Source organism: Cervus canadensis, chromosome 8 (genome assembly GCF_019320065.1).
Source record: "Cervus canadensis isolate Bull #8, Minnesota chromosome 8, ASM1932006v1, whole genome shotgun sequence".
NCBI lineage: Eukaryota > Metazoa > Chordata > Mammalia > Artiodactyla > Cervidae > Cervus > Cervus canadensis.
This window is the reverse complement of record NC_057393.1, coordinates 77,479,709-77,494,340: the sequence shown is the minus strand read 5'-3', so window position 1 is coordinate 77,494,340 and position 14,632 is coordinate 77,479,709. Positions and strand designations below refer to the sequence as shown.

General features: G+C 38.5%; 1 pseudogene; it reads right to left on the bottom strand.

Annotated features, from left to right (window-relative positions):
* Nucleotides 1–9,994: 9,994 nt before the first annotated feature.
* On the bottom strand, nucleotides 9,995–11,578 carry LOC122446542 (annotated as a pseudogene).
* Nucleotides 11,579–14,632: the final 3,054 nt, after the last annotated feature.

Sequence of the window (14,632 nt, the reverse complement as noted above, 5' to 3'; positions counted from 1 at the left end):
TCTGCAATTCAAAGGACAGCTCAGAATATTATCTATAGTCCATGAGGAAGAACTAAAGATCTTTGACTTTGTTTAATGGCTAAAGTATTACTATTTTGTCTTGCTTGCCTGTTTCCTTTTCTGCACTTTCTCACTTCTCTGATTAAATTTATTGTTTGAAGTTTTTCTACAGACAAAAAGCAATAAGAGGACATGGATGGGGGGTCCATTCTGGGAAGCCCTCATAAGGTCCTACTCAGTTACAATGGCAGTGTTTGGAGACAATTTTGGTTGTCACAACTGGAAGCCGTTAATAGCATATAGAGGCCAAGTTCAGTTCAGTCTCTCAGTCATGTCCGACTCTGTGATCCAATGGACTGCAGCATGCCAGGCTTCCCTGTCCATCACCAACTCCCAGAGCCGACTCAAACTCATGTCTTTTGTGTCGGTGATGCCATCCAACCATCTCATCCTGTATCATCCCTTTCTCCTCCCGCTTTCAATCTTTCCCAGCATCAGGGTATTTCCAAATGAGTTGGTTCTTAGCCTCAGGTGGCCCAAGTATTGGAGTTTCAGCTTCAGCATCAGTCCTTCCAATGAATATACAGGACTGATTTCCTTTAGGATCGACTGGTTGGATCTTCTTGCAATCCAAGGGACTCTCAAGAGTCTTCTCCAACACCATAGTTCAAAAGCATCACTTCTTCGGCATTCAGCTTTCTTTATGGTCCAAATCTCACATCCATACATGACTACTGGAAAAACCATAGCTTTGACTAGATGAACCTTTGTTGGTAAAGTAATGTCTCTGGTTTTTAATAAGCTGTCTAGGTTGGTCATAGCTTTTCTTCCAAGGAGCAAGCATCTTTTAATTTCATGGCTGCAGTCACCATCTGCAGTGATTTTGGAGCCCAAGAAAATAAAGTCTGACACTCTTTCCATTGTTTCCCCATCTATGCCATGAAGTGATGGGACCGGATGCCATGATCTTAGTTTTTTTTTTTTTTATCTTAGTTTTTTGAATGTTGACTTTTAAGTCAACTTTTTCACTCTCCTCTTTCACTTTCATTAAGAGGCTCTTTAGTTCCTCTTTGCTTTCTGCCATAAGGGTGGTATCATCTGCGTATCTGAGGTTATTGATATTTATTTCTCTTGGCAATCTCGATTCCAGCTTGTGTTTCATCCATCCTGGCATTTTGCATGATGTACCCTGCATATAAGTTAAATAAACAGGGTGACAATATACAGCCTTGACATACTCCTTTCCCTATTTGGAACCAGTCCATTGTTCCACATCCAGTTCTAACTGTTGCTTCTTGACCTGAACACAGATTTCTCAGGAGGCAGGTCAGGTGGTCTGGTATTCCCATCTCTTGAAGAATTTTCCACAGTTTGTTGTGATAAACACAGTCAAAGGCTTTGGCATAGTCAATAAAACAGAAGTGGATGTTTTTCTGGAACTCTCTTGCTTTTTCGATGATCCAGCAGATGTTGGCAATTTGATCTTTGTTTCCTCTGTCCTTTCTAAATCCAGCTTGAACATCTGGAATTTCATGGTTCATGTACTGTTGAAGCCTAACTTGGAGAATTTTGAGCATTACTTTACTAGCGTGTGAGATGAGTACAATTGTGCGGTAGTTTGAACATTCTTTGGCACTGCCCTTCTTTGGGATTGGAATGAAAACTGACCTATTCTAGTCCTGTGGCCACTGCTGAGTTTTCCAAATTTGCTGGCATATTGAGTGTATCACTTTCACGGCATCATCTTTTAGGATTTGAAATAGCTGAACTGGAATTCATCACTTCCACTAGCTTTGTTCGTAGTGATGCTTCCTAAGGTCCATTGACTTCAAGCATTCTAGGCCAAGGATGCTGCTAAATATCTTACAGTGCACAGGACAGGTCCTCACAGCAAATGATTATCCAACCCCAAATGTTAACTGCCTTGAGGGTGAGAAATCCTGCATAAATAAATTGTAAATATCAGTTGTTCTCTGTTCTAGCACCGCAAAAAACCTATTGATATAATTTTGAATCCTAGTCTGACCTTTCTAAAATTTTAGCTTCTCCTCCCTGCTATAGATTAGGCTTAAATTTGATCAGCACACCATGTATATTTTTATCCAAATTACAAATAAAAATTGATAGTTTATAAGGATGGAGTGCTCTAGTCAAGTTACTGTTGAGACAGTATGCCTGTTAAGTGCACTGATAGGAATCCCTTAGAGTCCAAGTTCCATTTCTATTGATTACTAGTTGTGAAGTGCAGAAGTTATTTAACTAATCAATGCCTCAGCTTCCTAATTTGTAAAAGAGGCAAGGAATTATAATAAACCTATAGAGTCTCAGGGAGGATTAAATGGGATTAAAGCAGGTAAAGCATTTAGTCTGGTGACTAGCCCATAGGAACTATTCAGTATTAACCGATAACTGTCTACTAATTGAGTATTCTTCAGGTGTACTTGTTCAAGAAGTTACACATTCCTTGCTCTGTACCCCAATCCACACCACATTTCAACATTTTGTCAAAATAACATTATGCTAATACTTATCATAGAATTTGTTGAAATCCTCTCATCGAACACATGTTATGAAAAATACTAGCTCTAATGACCTTCCTTCTTTCCTTCCTTCCCTCCCTCCCTCTCCATCTCTCATTTTTCTAAGACTACCGTCAGTATTGGCAGAAACCTGAACTATGAATACCATCAACTCTTCCTGTGAAATTACTGTAGATGCTTCCAGCTTACTAGTTAAAATTCTATCACAAATTTAATCAGACAATGGATGTAAATCACTTACCACCAGGCTTGCCACATCCAAAGCTCTAAAAAAATGTTAAGAATGCTTTAAGAAAGTCAGGGAGTCCAAGGAGAGGCTAAAATCATGTAGGGAAGGGCCATTATCAAGGAATGGGGCTTGTGTGTTGTAGAAAGATGGGGCTGGCTGCAGTGCCTTGGGACCTAAATTAGGAGGCCTGGGCAATGTAAGAAAGGAATTACAGCTTCGTGCAAGAGCAAGATTAGGGGAAGTGTCCTCCAGACCCCACCCAAGGGCAGGGATACTAGTGAGGCAAGGCAGAGCGCCAAGCAGGTGCAGTGTCAAGTGGGAAGACCTCTCCCAGGAGGCACCACGCCCACCCAGAGGATGCCAGGAGGATGACTGCTCCTGCAGACTCAAGTGCTTCACAGCTGACTTGCGACCGCTTTCCCCTGGGTACTGAGTCACAAATGGTGAGTCAATACATGAACGAATCCGGGCTCATCCCCTGAGGCAGTGTGGAGAGGGAGGTGGCCTCAGGCCTCTAACTCCGCTCACCTGGATCTCTGAGGTGCAGGTGGGAGTTGGGGGCAGAGTGGTGGAAGCCTCCAAGCCTAGTGAAGGTTATGTGCCTGCTTCTAGTCCCTTGAAGAGCCCAATGTTTGTGTTTTTGTTGTCAGACAGTACGCGTGACGTAAAACTTAACTTTCAAACCACTTTAAAGTGTATAGTTCAGTGTCATTTAGTATATTGACCACCAATTTTTATTTGTTAAAATCAGCTTTAATAATAAAGAGCATTTCTTGAACTCTTACCATGTTGTAGCGCAGCACTAAGAATAAAATTCAGAGTTCTTATTGTGACCGACAAGTGAGTTGCTTTAACCTTCAGGAAGGATTGGAAGTAGTGGTTCTTTAAATCAGTATGTATATCAATCACCAGTTGGTCTAAGTGTGATGAGAAGCATACCAGTTACCCAGGGAAAGGATGAGAGTGCCTTTTTACAAGGGCTTCCCTGATAGCTCAGTTGGTAAAGAATCCACCTGCAATGGAGGAGACTTTGGTTCAATCCCTGGGTAGGGAAGATCCACTAGAGAACAAAGGATAGTTGCATCTCATCAGGTAGAGGTCACTGGATGGGCGTTCCCACCTACATAATTATGGATGGATGAGTAGCTGAGAGGCGAACAGTGTGGACTTTCAAACTCAACTCTGAGTAGCCAATCTGTAGAAAACTCAAAAAGGCTGATTATTTGATTCAAACTGTGTAGGCAGTCAGCGAAACCAGGCTGTAGGAAACTAAAGACCTTAGGGAGGCAGGGAACATGCTTGCCAGGGGAATATTTTTGGAGGTAGCAGTAGGGGAGTGTGCCTTCCGGGCAAACGAAGCAAATACAAAGCCTCCAAGACTGGAACATCCTGATGTGATTGACTGATTAGCTGGGAGCTAATGTGACAGGTGAGGGTAGACAGGTGAGGGAGACTGAGAACACTTGAGCGCTGCTAGAGGATTCTGAATTTTTAAAAAAATATATTTTTAAAGTTTTTTTTTTTTTGGCTCTGCCAAGTCTTAGTTGCAGCTCACAGTGTCTTTGATCTTAGTTGGGGCATGTGAACTCCTAGTTGCAGCATGTGGAAACTAGTTCCCTGACCAGGGATCAAACCCAGGCCCCCTGTATTGGGAGCACAGACTTTAACCACTGGGCCACCAGGGAAGTCCTTGGATTTTATTTTGAGTAAGATAGGATGTCATCGGAGGGTTTGAACAAGGGTTCCATTTTGGCGGACAGAAAATAGATGATAATATAGCTGAAGCAAAAACAGCCAAGCCCTGAAAGCTGTCAAAGCTGGATGATGAGTAAGTGTGGGGTTTCATTATGGTGTTCTCCCTTATTTTGTATTTGTTGAAAACTTCCATAATAAGTAAAAACTTAAATATGAACCCCTAGCTGCTGTTTTATAGGTAGTTGGAAGGGGACAAATGTAGAAGCAAAGAGGGTCAGTTAAAAGTCTCCTATCCTTACCCAGGAGAGTGCTGATGGTGGCTTGGGCTGGTTACAGTAAAGGTATTGAGAAGTGGTGGGTTATTTATATATTATAAAGGAAAATTAGAAAGGATTTCTTTGGATTTGGATGTGGAGTGAGAGAGAAAGAAGAATCAAAGGTGATTGTGCAACTGGAGAAAATGTTATTAACTGAGATGGAAAAGTATGAGGGATTCGGGGAAGATCAAAAGTTCACTTTCAGTTTGTAAAGTTTTAAATGCTTATTAAACTGTAGATGTCATGTAAACAGTTGGATATAATAATCTGAGGTTCAGGGAGAGGTCAGGGCTCAAGATATGAATTTGGAGCCAGCAATATATATATATATAGGGTTTAAAGCCTTGAGGCTGGATGAGATCACCAAATCTAATTCTCTAATGTTCTATGATTCTTTTGAAAAACAGATCTTTCTCCTACAAAGCTCACACACGCAAAAGTTGGTTCTCTGGGTATAGAAACAATAGACTGTCTGAAAAATGACTGTACTCAAAACTGAGTGCACATATATTAATCACTTTTATGAGGGCTTCCAAGTGTCATTTAATAAACTGTATGGTCCTCGGCCACACTAAATGGAGTCCACTTGTTCTGGCAGCATGAAAAGAAATAATTTTACATCTTGAAGGGTACAATGGAAGATAAATTAAGTCATTCTCTTTTTCAGTGTCAGTAATCTCAGAGGTTTTATTGAATATAAATTTTTTCATTTATTAATATGTTAGTCACCCTTCTAAATAATATGCCAGTGAAAATGCCCACAATTATTTAAGCCAAAACCATGTGTGAGGGGTAAAGGAGTAAGGTTGTGTTTTCTCAGTCTAGGCTTGGATAGGTATCATGTTCCTTGGGTATTCTAGATTATTCCCCACAAATATATAGTGTTTTCCAAATGGTCTGATTATTAGCACTAGAGGTGATTTTTGGGCCCAGTCTTTAGATAATCTGAGTCAGTATGTCTGGGGTGGAGCATAGGAAGTTGTATATTTAACTAGTGCCCATGTTTGGGAAATACTTCTAAGTAAACAGTTTCAAGAGCCATTTGATTTCTTCTTCGTCTACAGGTGTCCTTCTCATGTCCCATTTTCCTGTCTTATTATAAGGTATTAAAAAAAAAATCTGCTACTCTTCTGCAGTTGTTCACAGGGAACCAGACTCTGAGATGAGTTGGGGTGGACTGTAGACATGCTGAGTTCAAATTCTGGCGATTCTTCTTACCCTGACCCCAAAATCACTCTCAGTCTGGTTACTTGACATAAGACTAGGTTTGTCTTTGAATCTAAGCCTTTTAAGTTAGTGGGCCTCCACTAGGGTTTAGATTTAAACACTATCTTAAGGGAAAAACCAGAAAAAAGGAAGAGCCTGCCTATAAAATAGGGAATCCTGCCACTATGGCACTCTGGAAATCAGAGAGGGTATTTTGAAAAGAGGAATTGGAGCACAGACAAAATAGAACCATATTGAGAGTTTTTATGTCTTTATGGGACCAGGCCAGGTAATTTTCTCCCATTTAAGGTAATGAGCCCCCTGATTGTATTTGTGGACTTCTTGGGAGTGTCTGTGTACCGCATGACCTCATGTTGGGAATCTTTGCTCTTGGTATATTCTCCACAGTGAAGCCAGAGTAAAAATTTAGAACATGCAGATCAGAGCATATCACTCCCCTCTTAAAACTCTTCAATGTCTTCCCCCTTGCACTTAAAGGCCGAATTCTTTTGACATTCTTCTTCCCAAAGGAAGGATGATGTCACATCTTCCATGATGTTTCCCTGGCTCATGTCTTCAAAAGCATCTCCTAACTCCCTCCCTCCATGTTAAGGAGCCACACTGGCCTTTTTGTATTTATTTAAGGAATCACATCCTCCCTGCTCCCTCTCTGATCTCCCCAGTCTTCACTTGGCTGATTTTATCTTCACAGTATTTAATCTCGGGTATAATAATGCCATCTTATTTTCTATATAACATTTACTACTAGCTGGTATTTTTTGTTTATGTATTGTTTACTGGTTTATTGTGAGTTCTCTCACTACGGTGTAACTCCTGGGAACAGAGATCTTACAGCTGTGTCACTGGCATTTAAATCTGGTGTTTAGAGTCTTAGTCCACGGTGCCCACTCAGTAATATTTGTTGGAATCAAAAAATGAATGAATAAGCAGGAGAGAAATTGGCAGGGCTGATAAGGATCAAATCAGTAAAGATGATTATCTCAGGGAAGGAGTTGGTGAGATTGGAGGGGAGGAGGAAAAGCTTGCATGTTTTACTTTTTACTCTTCTCATTATAAAAGGAGAAAAATGACTATGGATAATTTTAAGTTTCTTTTTCGTATTTTTATGTATTTTCCAAATTTTCTAAAATAAACATGTTTTACTTAGAAATCAGAAAAGTGAAATAGAACACAAATAGTGATTAAAGTTACTTAGCAAGATTTGCACTTTCAGTGAAACAAGCTTTCACGTTCTTGCATCAACACCAATTGCTTTTGTTTTCTGCAAAGGACCTAGTCCTTCATTTTGGTGTGAAGATGTGTATTAGAATATTTTCTGAATAGGTATCTGTCTGAGTTTTCTTGGACATCTCTAAGGAAAATCATAAGATTTAGGTGGTCTCCATGGTAACTAATTCAGAGCCAAGACTGATCCTTAAGGATAACAGCACTGGATATTCTAGCACTAGAGAAATTTTTGAATTTCTCCCAGGTTGGGTAGCTCTTGTATGTTTAGTTATCTGAGTATCAGTCTCAGCAGTCTTCTTTAGACAAAGACTTTGCTTTACAAATGTGATCTGAATGCAAACTGGGAAAGAGCCTTTTGGGTTGAAGTTGCTTCTATGTCCATAATATCCTGCCCCCCAAATAACACAGTCTTCTCTTATCAGAATCTTACCCATCCCTCACTCCTCAGGTAAAAAGTTGACTCTTAGAGGAAGTAAAACTCAAATCCCGAACACCCCTCATTAGCCTTATTTTACTCTGCTTTATAAATATGATTTTTATGTGTATATTCTTCTGAAATATGGATGGCAAAGACTAGTGCAGACAGAAAAGCATTAATTAATGTGATAGTTAATTTTGTGTGTCAGCCTGATTTGGCCACAAGGTGCCCAGATATTTGGTTAAACATTATTTGGGGTTTTCTGTGAGGATGTTTATGCATGACTTTAACAGTTGAATAGTAGGCTGAGTAAAGCAGATTACTCTCTAATGTGGGAGGACCTCATCCTATTAGTAGAAGGCCCAAATAATACAAAAAGGCTGAATAAGAGTGAACTCCTTCTGTCGAAGGGCTTCAAGGTAGAATAGCTATTCTTTCCTGCCTTTGGAGTTAAGTTGAAACCTGGGCTTTTCCTGGATTTTAAGCCTGTTGGCATTTGGTCTTGAACTACACTATTAGCCGTCTTGGTCCTTCTTAGGCTTCCAGACTTCATCATCAGCTTGGCTGTGTTTCCAGCTGTATAGTTGTGTGTGTGTGTGTGTGTGTGTGTGTGTGTAGACAGACAGTTATAAAGTGCAAATCACGCAATTGTGTCCCAGTCTTTGTGACCCCATGGACTGAGCCTGCCGGGTTCCTCTGTCAGTGGAATTCTCCAGGCAAGGATACTGGAGTGGGTAGCTGTTCTCTTCTCCAGGGACGTTCTCTTCTCCCAACCCAGGGATTGAACCCAGGTCTCCTGCATTGCACATGGATTCTTTATGGTCTGAGCCACCAGGACAGCCCAGATAGACAGCTGTAGACATAGATATGAATAGATATAGCTATATTCCTATTGGTTCTGCTTTGATGGAGAAACCTGAATAATATAAATAAGATCTTATTATGTGTCAGGCCCTGGGCTAGGAGAGGGGTTCCCCAGCTCTCTAACCTAAAAGAGATAATAGACTAACTTCAATGTGATAAGTGATCAGGTCAAGTTACAAACCTACAAAATGCCGTGAGATGTAAAGGAGCACCTTAATTGCATAAGGAGTTGAGAGGGATTTACTTGAGTTGACAGGATTGAGATTGTGAAAAATGACCCCAGACTGAGAAAACTGAAGAAATTGAACTACTGGTGTCTGCAACAACGTAGATGTATCTCACAATTATAATTTTTAGTGGAATAATCAGAATAATCAGAAAAAAAAGGACATATGAATATAGGTGTTATGGATATCATTAATAAAGACCTTTGACAATTAACTTGGGAGGAAAATATCCAATATCTTATCATTCAGTGTTGTGGTAGCAATGATTATCAAGTGTATATGATGCCCTAAGAGGATATTGTTTGTTAATGTCCCCCTCCTCTCTATGACAAAACTAATTATTTTCTTGATTTGTTCTTCAGGTTAAAAACAATGGACAATTTTGAAAGAATACATTTCAGTTTTACAGACATTATTGGAATTTAGCAAAATATTTCTTGAACTAAAACTCATTCTTAACAAAAAATTTACATGGAAGAGTTTACACTATTTCATTGTTTTAAATTTTAAGCAAAAGTACTTGAGTTCTGTTTGTCTCTACGATGACTGTTCTATCATTTTATTTTGAATCCACTGTTTGAAAGTAGGAATGTGTAATACTACAGAGGTGGAGATAGAAACTATGCATGATGTAAGCTTGAATGATTCTGAGTTGAGAATTTACTCTGAAATGACATGCATGTAACGAGTCTGTGTGTAGTGAGCTAACTGAAGAAGTAAAGTTCTTTGAATGAATTTCCACCTAGAATAAATGTTCATTACAGAGAGCAATAAATATGTGCTAATTTAATGCTTAAATGTATTACTAAAATTCAACAATATTAATAGCAGTTGTTCTAGAAGAGCAGTGCTCAAACTTTTTAGTCTCAGGACTTCATTGCACTCTTACAAATTTTTGAGCTCTTTGCCCTTTTTTTTTTTTTTTTTGGTCTTGCCAAAGGGCATGCAGGATCTAGGTTCCCCAACTAGGGATAGAACTCAGGATCCTTACAGTGGGAGCATGGGGGTTTTAACCACTGGACTGCCAGGGAAGTCCAGTGTTTTGTTTATGTGAATTATATCTATTGACATTGACCTTGTTAGAAATGAAAACTGAAAAAAAGTGTAATTATTTTATTTTATTTTTTAAAACCAACAAATATAAACTGCATTTATTGTGTCAAAATTAAGAATGGCTCAGTCTCCATAATGGGAATTGGATGTAAAATGTGCTGAGTCTCAGCTTCTGGAAGAGTTGATTTTGAACTCAGTCACCCTTTGAAAGAAGACATACCAGCTCGCATCATTTCATCAACCAGGAGAATGTTGGTGGCAATCACAGTGCAAGAGTGAAGAAGTTGTTTTTTTACACAATAATTATCCCACACTCCTGCATCTGCTGCTACCATTGGCTCACCTGTATTCAGGTCTATGCCAACTGGTTGTTTTGAATCTGAATGCTCAGCCTGGACTTTTACTAGTGTTTCCTGCAGGTCATAACCAGAATTCTGAGCAAGAACCTTAGGGATAATGAGTAAAGCATCAGCAAAAGCTTGGACTCCAAGACGAGCTCTTCCTTGTATCGTGTGCTTGTATGTAACTAGAGCTTCAGCCATTGCCACTTCAACAGCACCTGCTCCCGGAACAACACAACCATCTTCAATGGCATTTTTGATGGCACGAAGTCCGTCTCTTACAGCATCCTAGATTTGTGTGAGAGTATGCTTATTTGGTCCCTTAACCAAGGTGACAGAGCTAGGGTTAATGCAGTCCTCAATAAAAGTGTACTTTTCCTCACCTAATGTGACTCATATACAAGACCAGCATGTCCCAAGCAATCTACACTGAGGTCTTCAACAGAATTCACAGCCACTCCACCACAAGCAAGAGAGAGTCTTTCCATGTTTCTTCTTTTTGCTCGACAAAGAGCTAAAATGCCATGTTTTGCAAGAGCGTCTAAGGAAAATGGATCAATTCCCTTTTTATTAATGACAACAAATCCTTTATTGGACTGAGCACAGACTTTGTCTTTCAAGTCTATTATTTTTTATACTCTGTCTTCAATAAATTTTCTTTCAGCTTTTACCAATTTCTCTTTCTCTTCTGCAGTCTTATAAAAGAAACCAGAGCTCACCTCAGTTTTTTCATATTCTAGTGATACATTACAGGTAAGGATAAATGCATATCTACTTGTTTCTTCACATGTGGATGATGGGCACCATGATCTAGAACTAACCCTTTGATCAACTTTGTATCCATTTCCGATTTATGCTTCATCTCCATGACTTCTACCATGAAGAGATCAATAGGATAATTCGGTCTCCTGATTGCCAAAACAGAATCCACCACAGCCTCTGTTAACACACCAGCCAGTTGAGGGTGAACCTTAGTTTGTAGAGATGTTCTAGCCACATCTAAAAGGATTTCTCTCTTCATCTCTTTTTTAATTTTAACTTGTTCCAAAACTTCAAGTGCCTTTATTTTTGCAATTTCAAAGCCTTCAGCTATTATTCTAGGGTGCAGGCCCTCAGAAATGTAAAGATCAGCTTGTTTTGGTAACTCTCCAATGATTAGAACATTTGAAGTAGGACCGTCTCCTGTAATGTCATCCTGGGCTGTTGCTACTTTTGCTATCAAGGAAGCTGTTGGGTGTTGAATTTGCACCTCACGGAGCAGCACATTGCCATCTTTGGTGAGTTTGACATCTCCTGCCCCAGAAACAAGCATTTTCATGGTGCCCTTGGGACCCAAGTTGGTTCACAACACATCTTGCAGCCCTCAGGCGGTGCATATATAAATATGTGCTGGGCCCGTGCCACCTCAGCCTTGGAGTTTATGGCCTTCATCACAGCCATGAACAGAATGTCGGAGAAGCAACCCTGCAGGCAAAAGTCACCTCAAAAGTGTAATTATTTTAAAAGCAAATTTCCATCTTAAATTATATAATAAATCCACTGTATATTAAAATACATAGTAGCATCCATAAAAAATAATTTCCCAAAATAAAGGAAAATTTAATATAAGAATGATATCATTTTACATTTATGTAACTGGAGTCTCATAGATGCTTCTGCATCCAGTCTATTGCAATATGTTGTTTTCTTTAATGTGTATGAAACAAATCTAGCTTTTTACAAGTGTGTAGTTGGAGAAGGTATTTTAATAGCCTCTTTATTTTATTTAATAATAAAAATAATGTAGGTACTCTTCTTTAATATTCCACCAAAACTTGACAAAGGAAGTAGTTTATTTTTTTTTTCTTTTAGGAAGTAGTTTCTTACACATTAATTTTATGTTTCCTGAAATCACATAATTGAACTTTGCATACTGTTATATTAAAATCTGTTGGTCTTTCTTACATTCTGAGTGAATCTTTTTACATGTGTATGGCTTTGTAGCATTATGCACTGGTGATTTGGAAGATATTGCTTACTTCTTGGAGTTAATGCAGCTTTTCTAAATGTTGACACATTTAGTTTTTGTTTGTTTGTTTTTTGTTTTGACACGTTTGGTTTTACAATAGCAAAAATATCACGTTTGTTAATATCACCACTGATCTCATCGGAAGAGTTTGTAAGCTCACAGAAGCTTTCAAGCTTAGAGTGTTTCCGGCATTTGATTTGGTTTGAAAGCTCACATTTTAGGAGCAGATATTTAAGTTGTTTTCCTTGAAATGCCAGACTCACTTGGTTCATTTTCAAGAAAAATGCCTGCTGAATCACCAGGTCTGATTAACTATAGTCTTTCAGTTGTCTTCTCAAGTCAAAATGGTGTTTTCATTTAAAAGTGGATAAATCAGCTCACAATTCAAATAAGCACCATTGAGACAACAGAAATGCTTTGTTTTCCATTTCATTACAGAAAAAAGATGAGTGCTCAAGGGTCAAGATTTAGTAAAATGTTTACTGTTTCACTAGGGCTATTGTTCAGTGAGGCTAGGTTTTTTTTTTTATTGCTGTTAATTGCGTTTAGTGGTGAAGAATACAATGTTCCAGTGCAGTCTGTGACACTGCCCTGACTGGTGCTGAGGAGTGAGCAGTTTTACTCACCCTTACTTCTGGATCATCAGTGTACATAATTAACACAGTGAGAAGGCAAATAATGTTTTATACTATTATGACAATTGTTTACCCCATAGACTCTCTGAAAGGATCTTAGGTTACTTGAGATCTGTGGACACTAACAAAATTTGTTTGTTTTTCTAGATGAGTATTTTATTTTGACATTGTTTGGAATTTCTAGTACATGGTAATGAAGTGTAGACTGACTTTCAGTCAGTTTAATTGTTGCTTTTACATTCTCTACAAACAGTACACCATTTTATTGCCTATACCCAGGGCAGACTTGCCCACTGCCCTGCCCAAGGTATACCACTGGATGTATGTATGTGTATATATGTATATATATGGAGGAAATGGCAACCCACTCTGGTATTCTTGCCTGGAGAATCTCATGGACAGAGGAGCTTGGTGACTGCAGTCCATGGGCTCGCAAAAAGTCAGACACAACTGAAGCAACTGAGCATGCATATACCCCCCTCCTTCCCCCTACACATACATTTGTGTCTATGTCTATATGGTATGTATTATATATGCTTTTTTTTTTAAAAAGAATTGAGTTCTTCATTAGATGTATTTATTGCAAATATTTTCTCCCAGTCAGTGTTTTTGTCTTTTCCTTCCCTTAATGGTATTTTTTTTTTATTGGTGTCTTTTGATTAACAGAAATTTAAAAAATAGATTTGCAATTTAGAATGGCTTTAGATTTACAGAAAACTTGTAGATTTGGTACAGAGATTTCCTATATATCTCTCACCCAGTTTTCCCCAGCATTAACATCTTAACTTTCCATGGTGCATTTGTCACAACTAGCAAACCAACATTGATACATTACAATTAGAATCATTTAAATTTCAATCATTTTCCACTGATGTCTTTTACTCTGTTTCAGAATTCCATTCAGGATACCTGATTGCATTTAGTCATCTTGTCTCCTGGTACCCTCTGTTCTGTGACAGTTTCTTAGCCTTTCTATGTTTTGGATGACTGACAATTTTGAGGAATACTAATCAGATGTTTTGTAGAATGTCTTTCAATTTCTCTCTGTCTGATGTTTTTCTCATAGATTGGAGTTATAGGTTTGATGAGGAATGTCACAAAGGTGAAATGCTCTTCTCATCACATCATACCAGGGTTATATGATGGCAACATGGTATATCACTGGATGAGGTAATATTTGCCAGGTTGAAATTGCTTAACTTGATAGTGTATTTATCCTTTTGTGATAAGTTAAATTCTTGCTTTATATATTTCACAATATTATGCATATAATATTGAAATATTATATCTTCCTAATTAATTGAAACTTCTGCTATTACACAGTAACTGTTTCTAGCAGTCTTTAAAAAATGTGTATGTTTGCTGTTAATGTTGGTATACTGGTTTTTATTAGGGTTAGTGTTTTTTCCCTTAGTATATCCATCCATGTTGTCACAAATGGCAAGATTTCCTTTAATCCATTCATTGATTGATGGATCCCTGGATTGTTTCCATATCTTTTCATTCTTTTTATTCTTTTTTTTTAAGGTTTTCAAATTGAGGTATAATTGACATAAAATATTATGTTAGTTTCAGGTGTATAGCATGATGTTATATTTTTATGTGTTGCAAAATGAGCGCCACAATAAGTCTGGTGAATATTTGTTAACATACATGGTTACAGTTTGGTTTTTTTCTTTTTGTTTTACTCTGCTGGCTCCTCATTGTTTCCCATGGGGCTTTCTCTAGCTGTGGTGAGCAGAGGCTGCTCTTTGTTGCAGTATGTGGGCTTCTCAGTTGCGGTGGCTTCTTCTGTTGCAGAGCACGGGCTCTAGATGCATGGGCTTCTGTATCTGTGGCTCATGGGCTTAG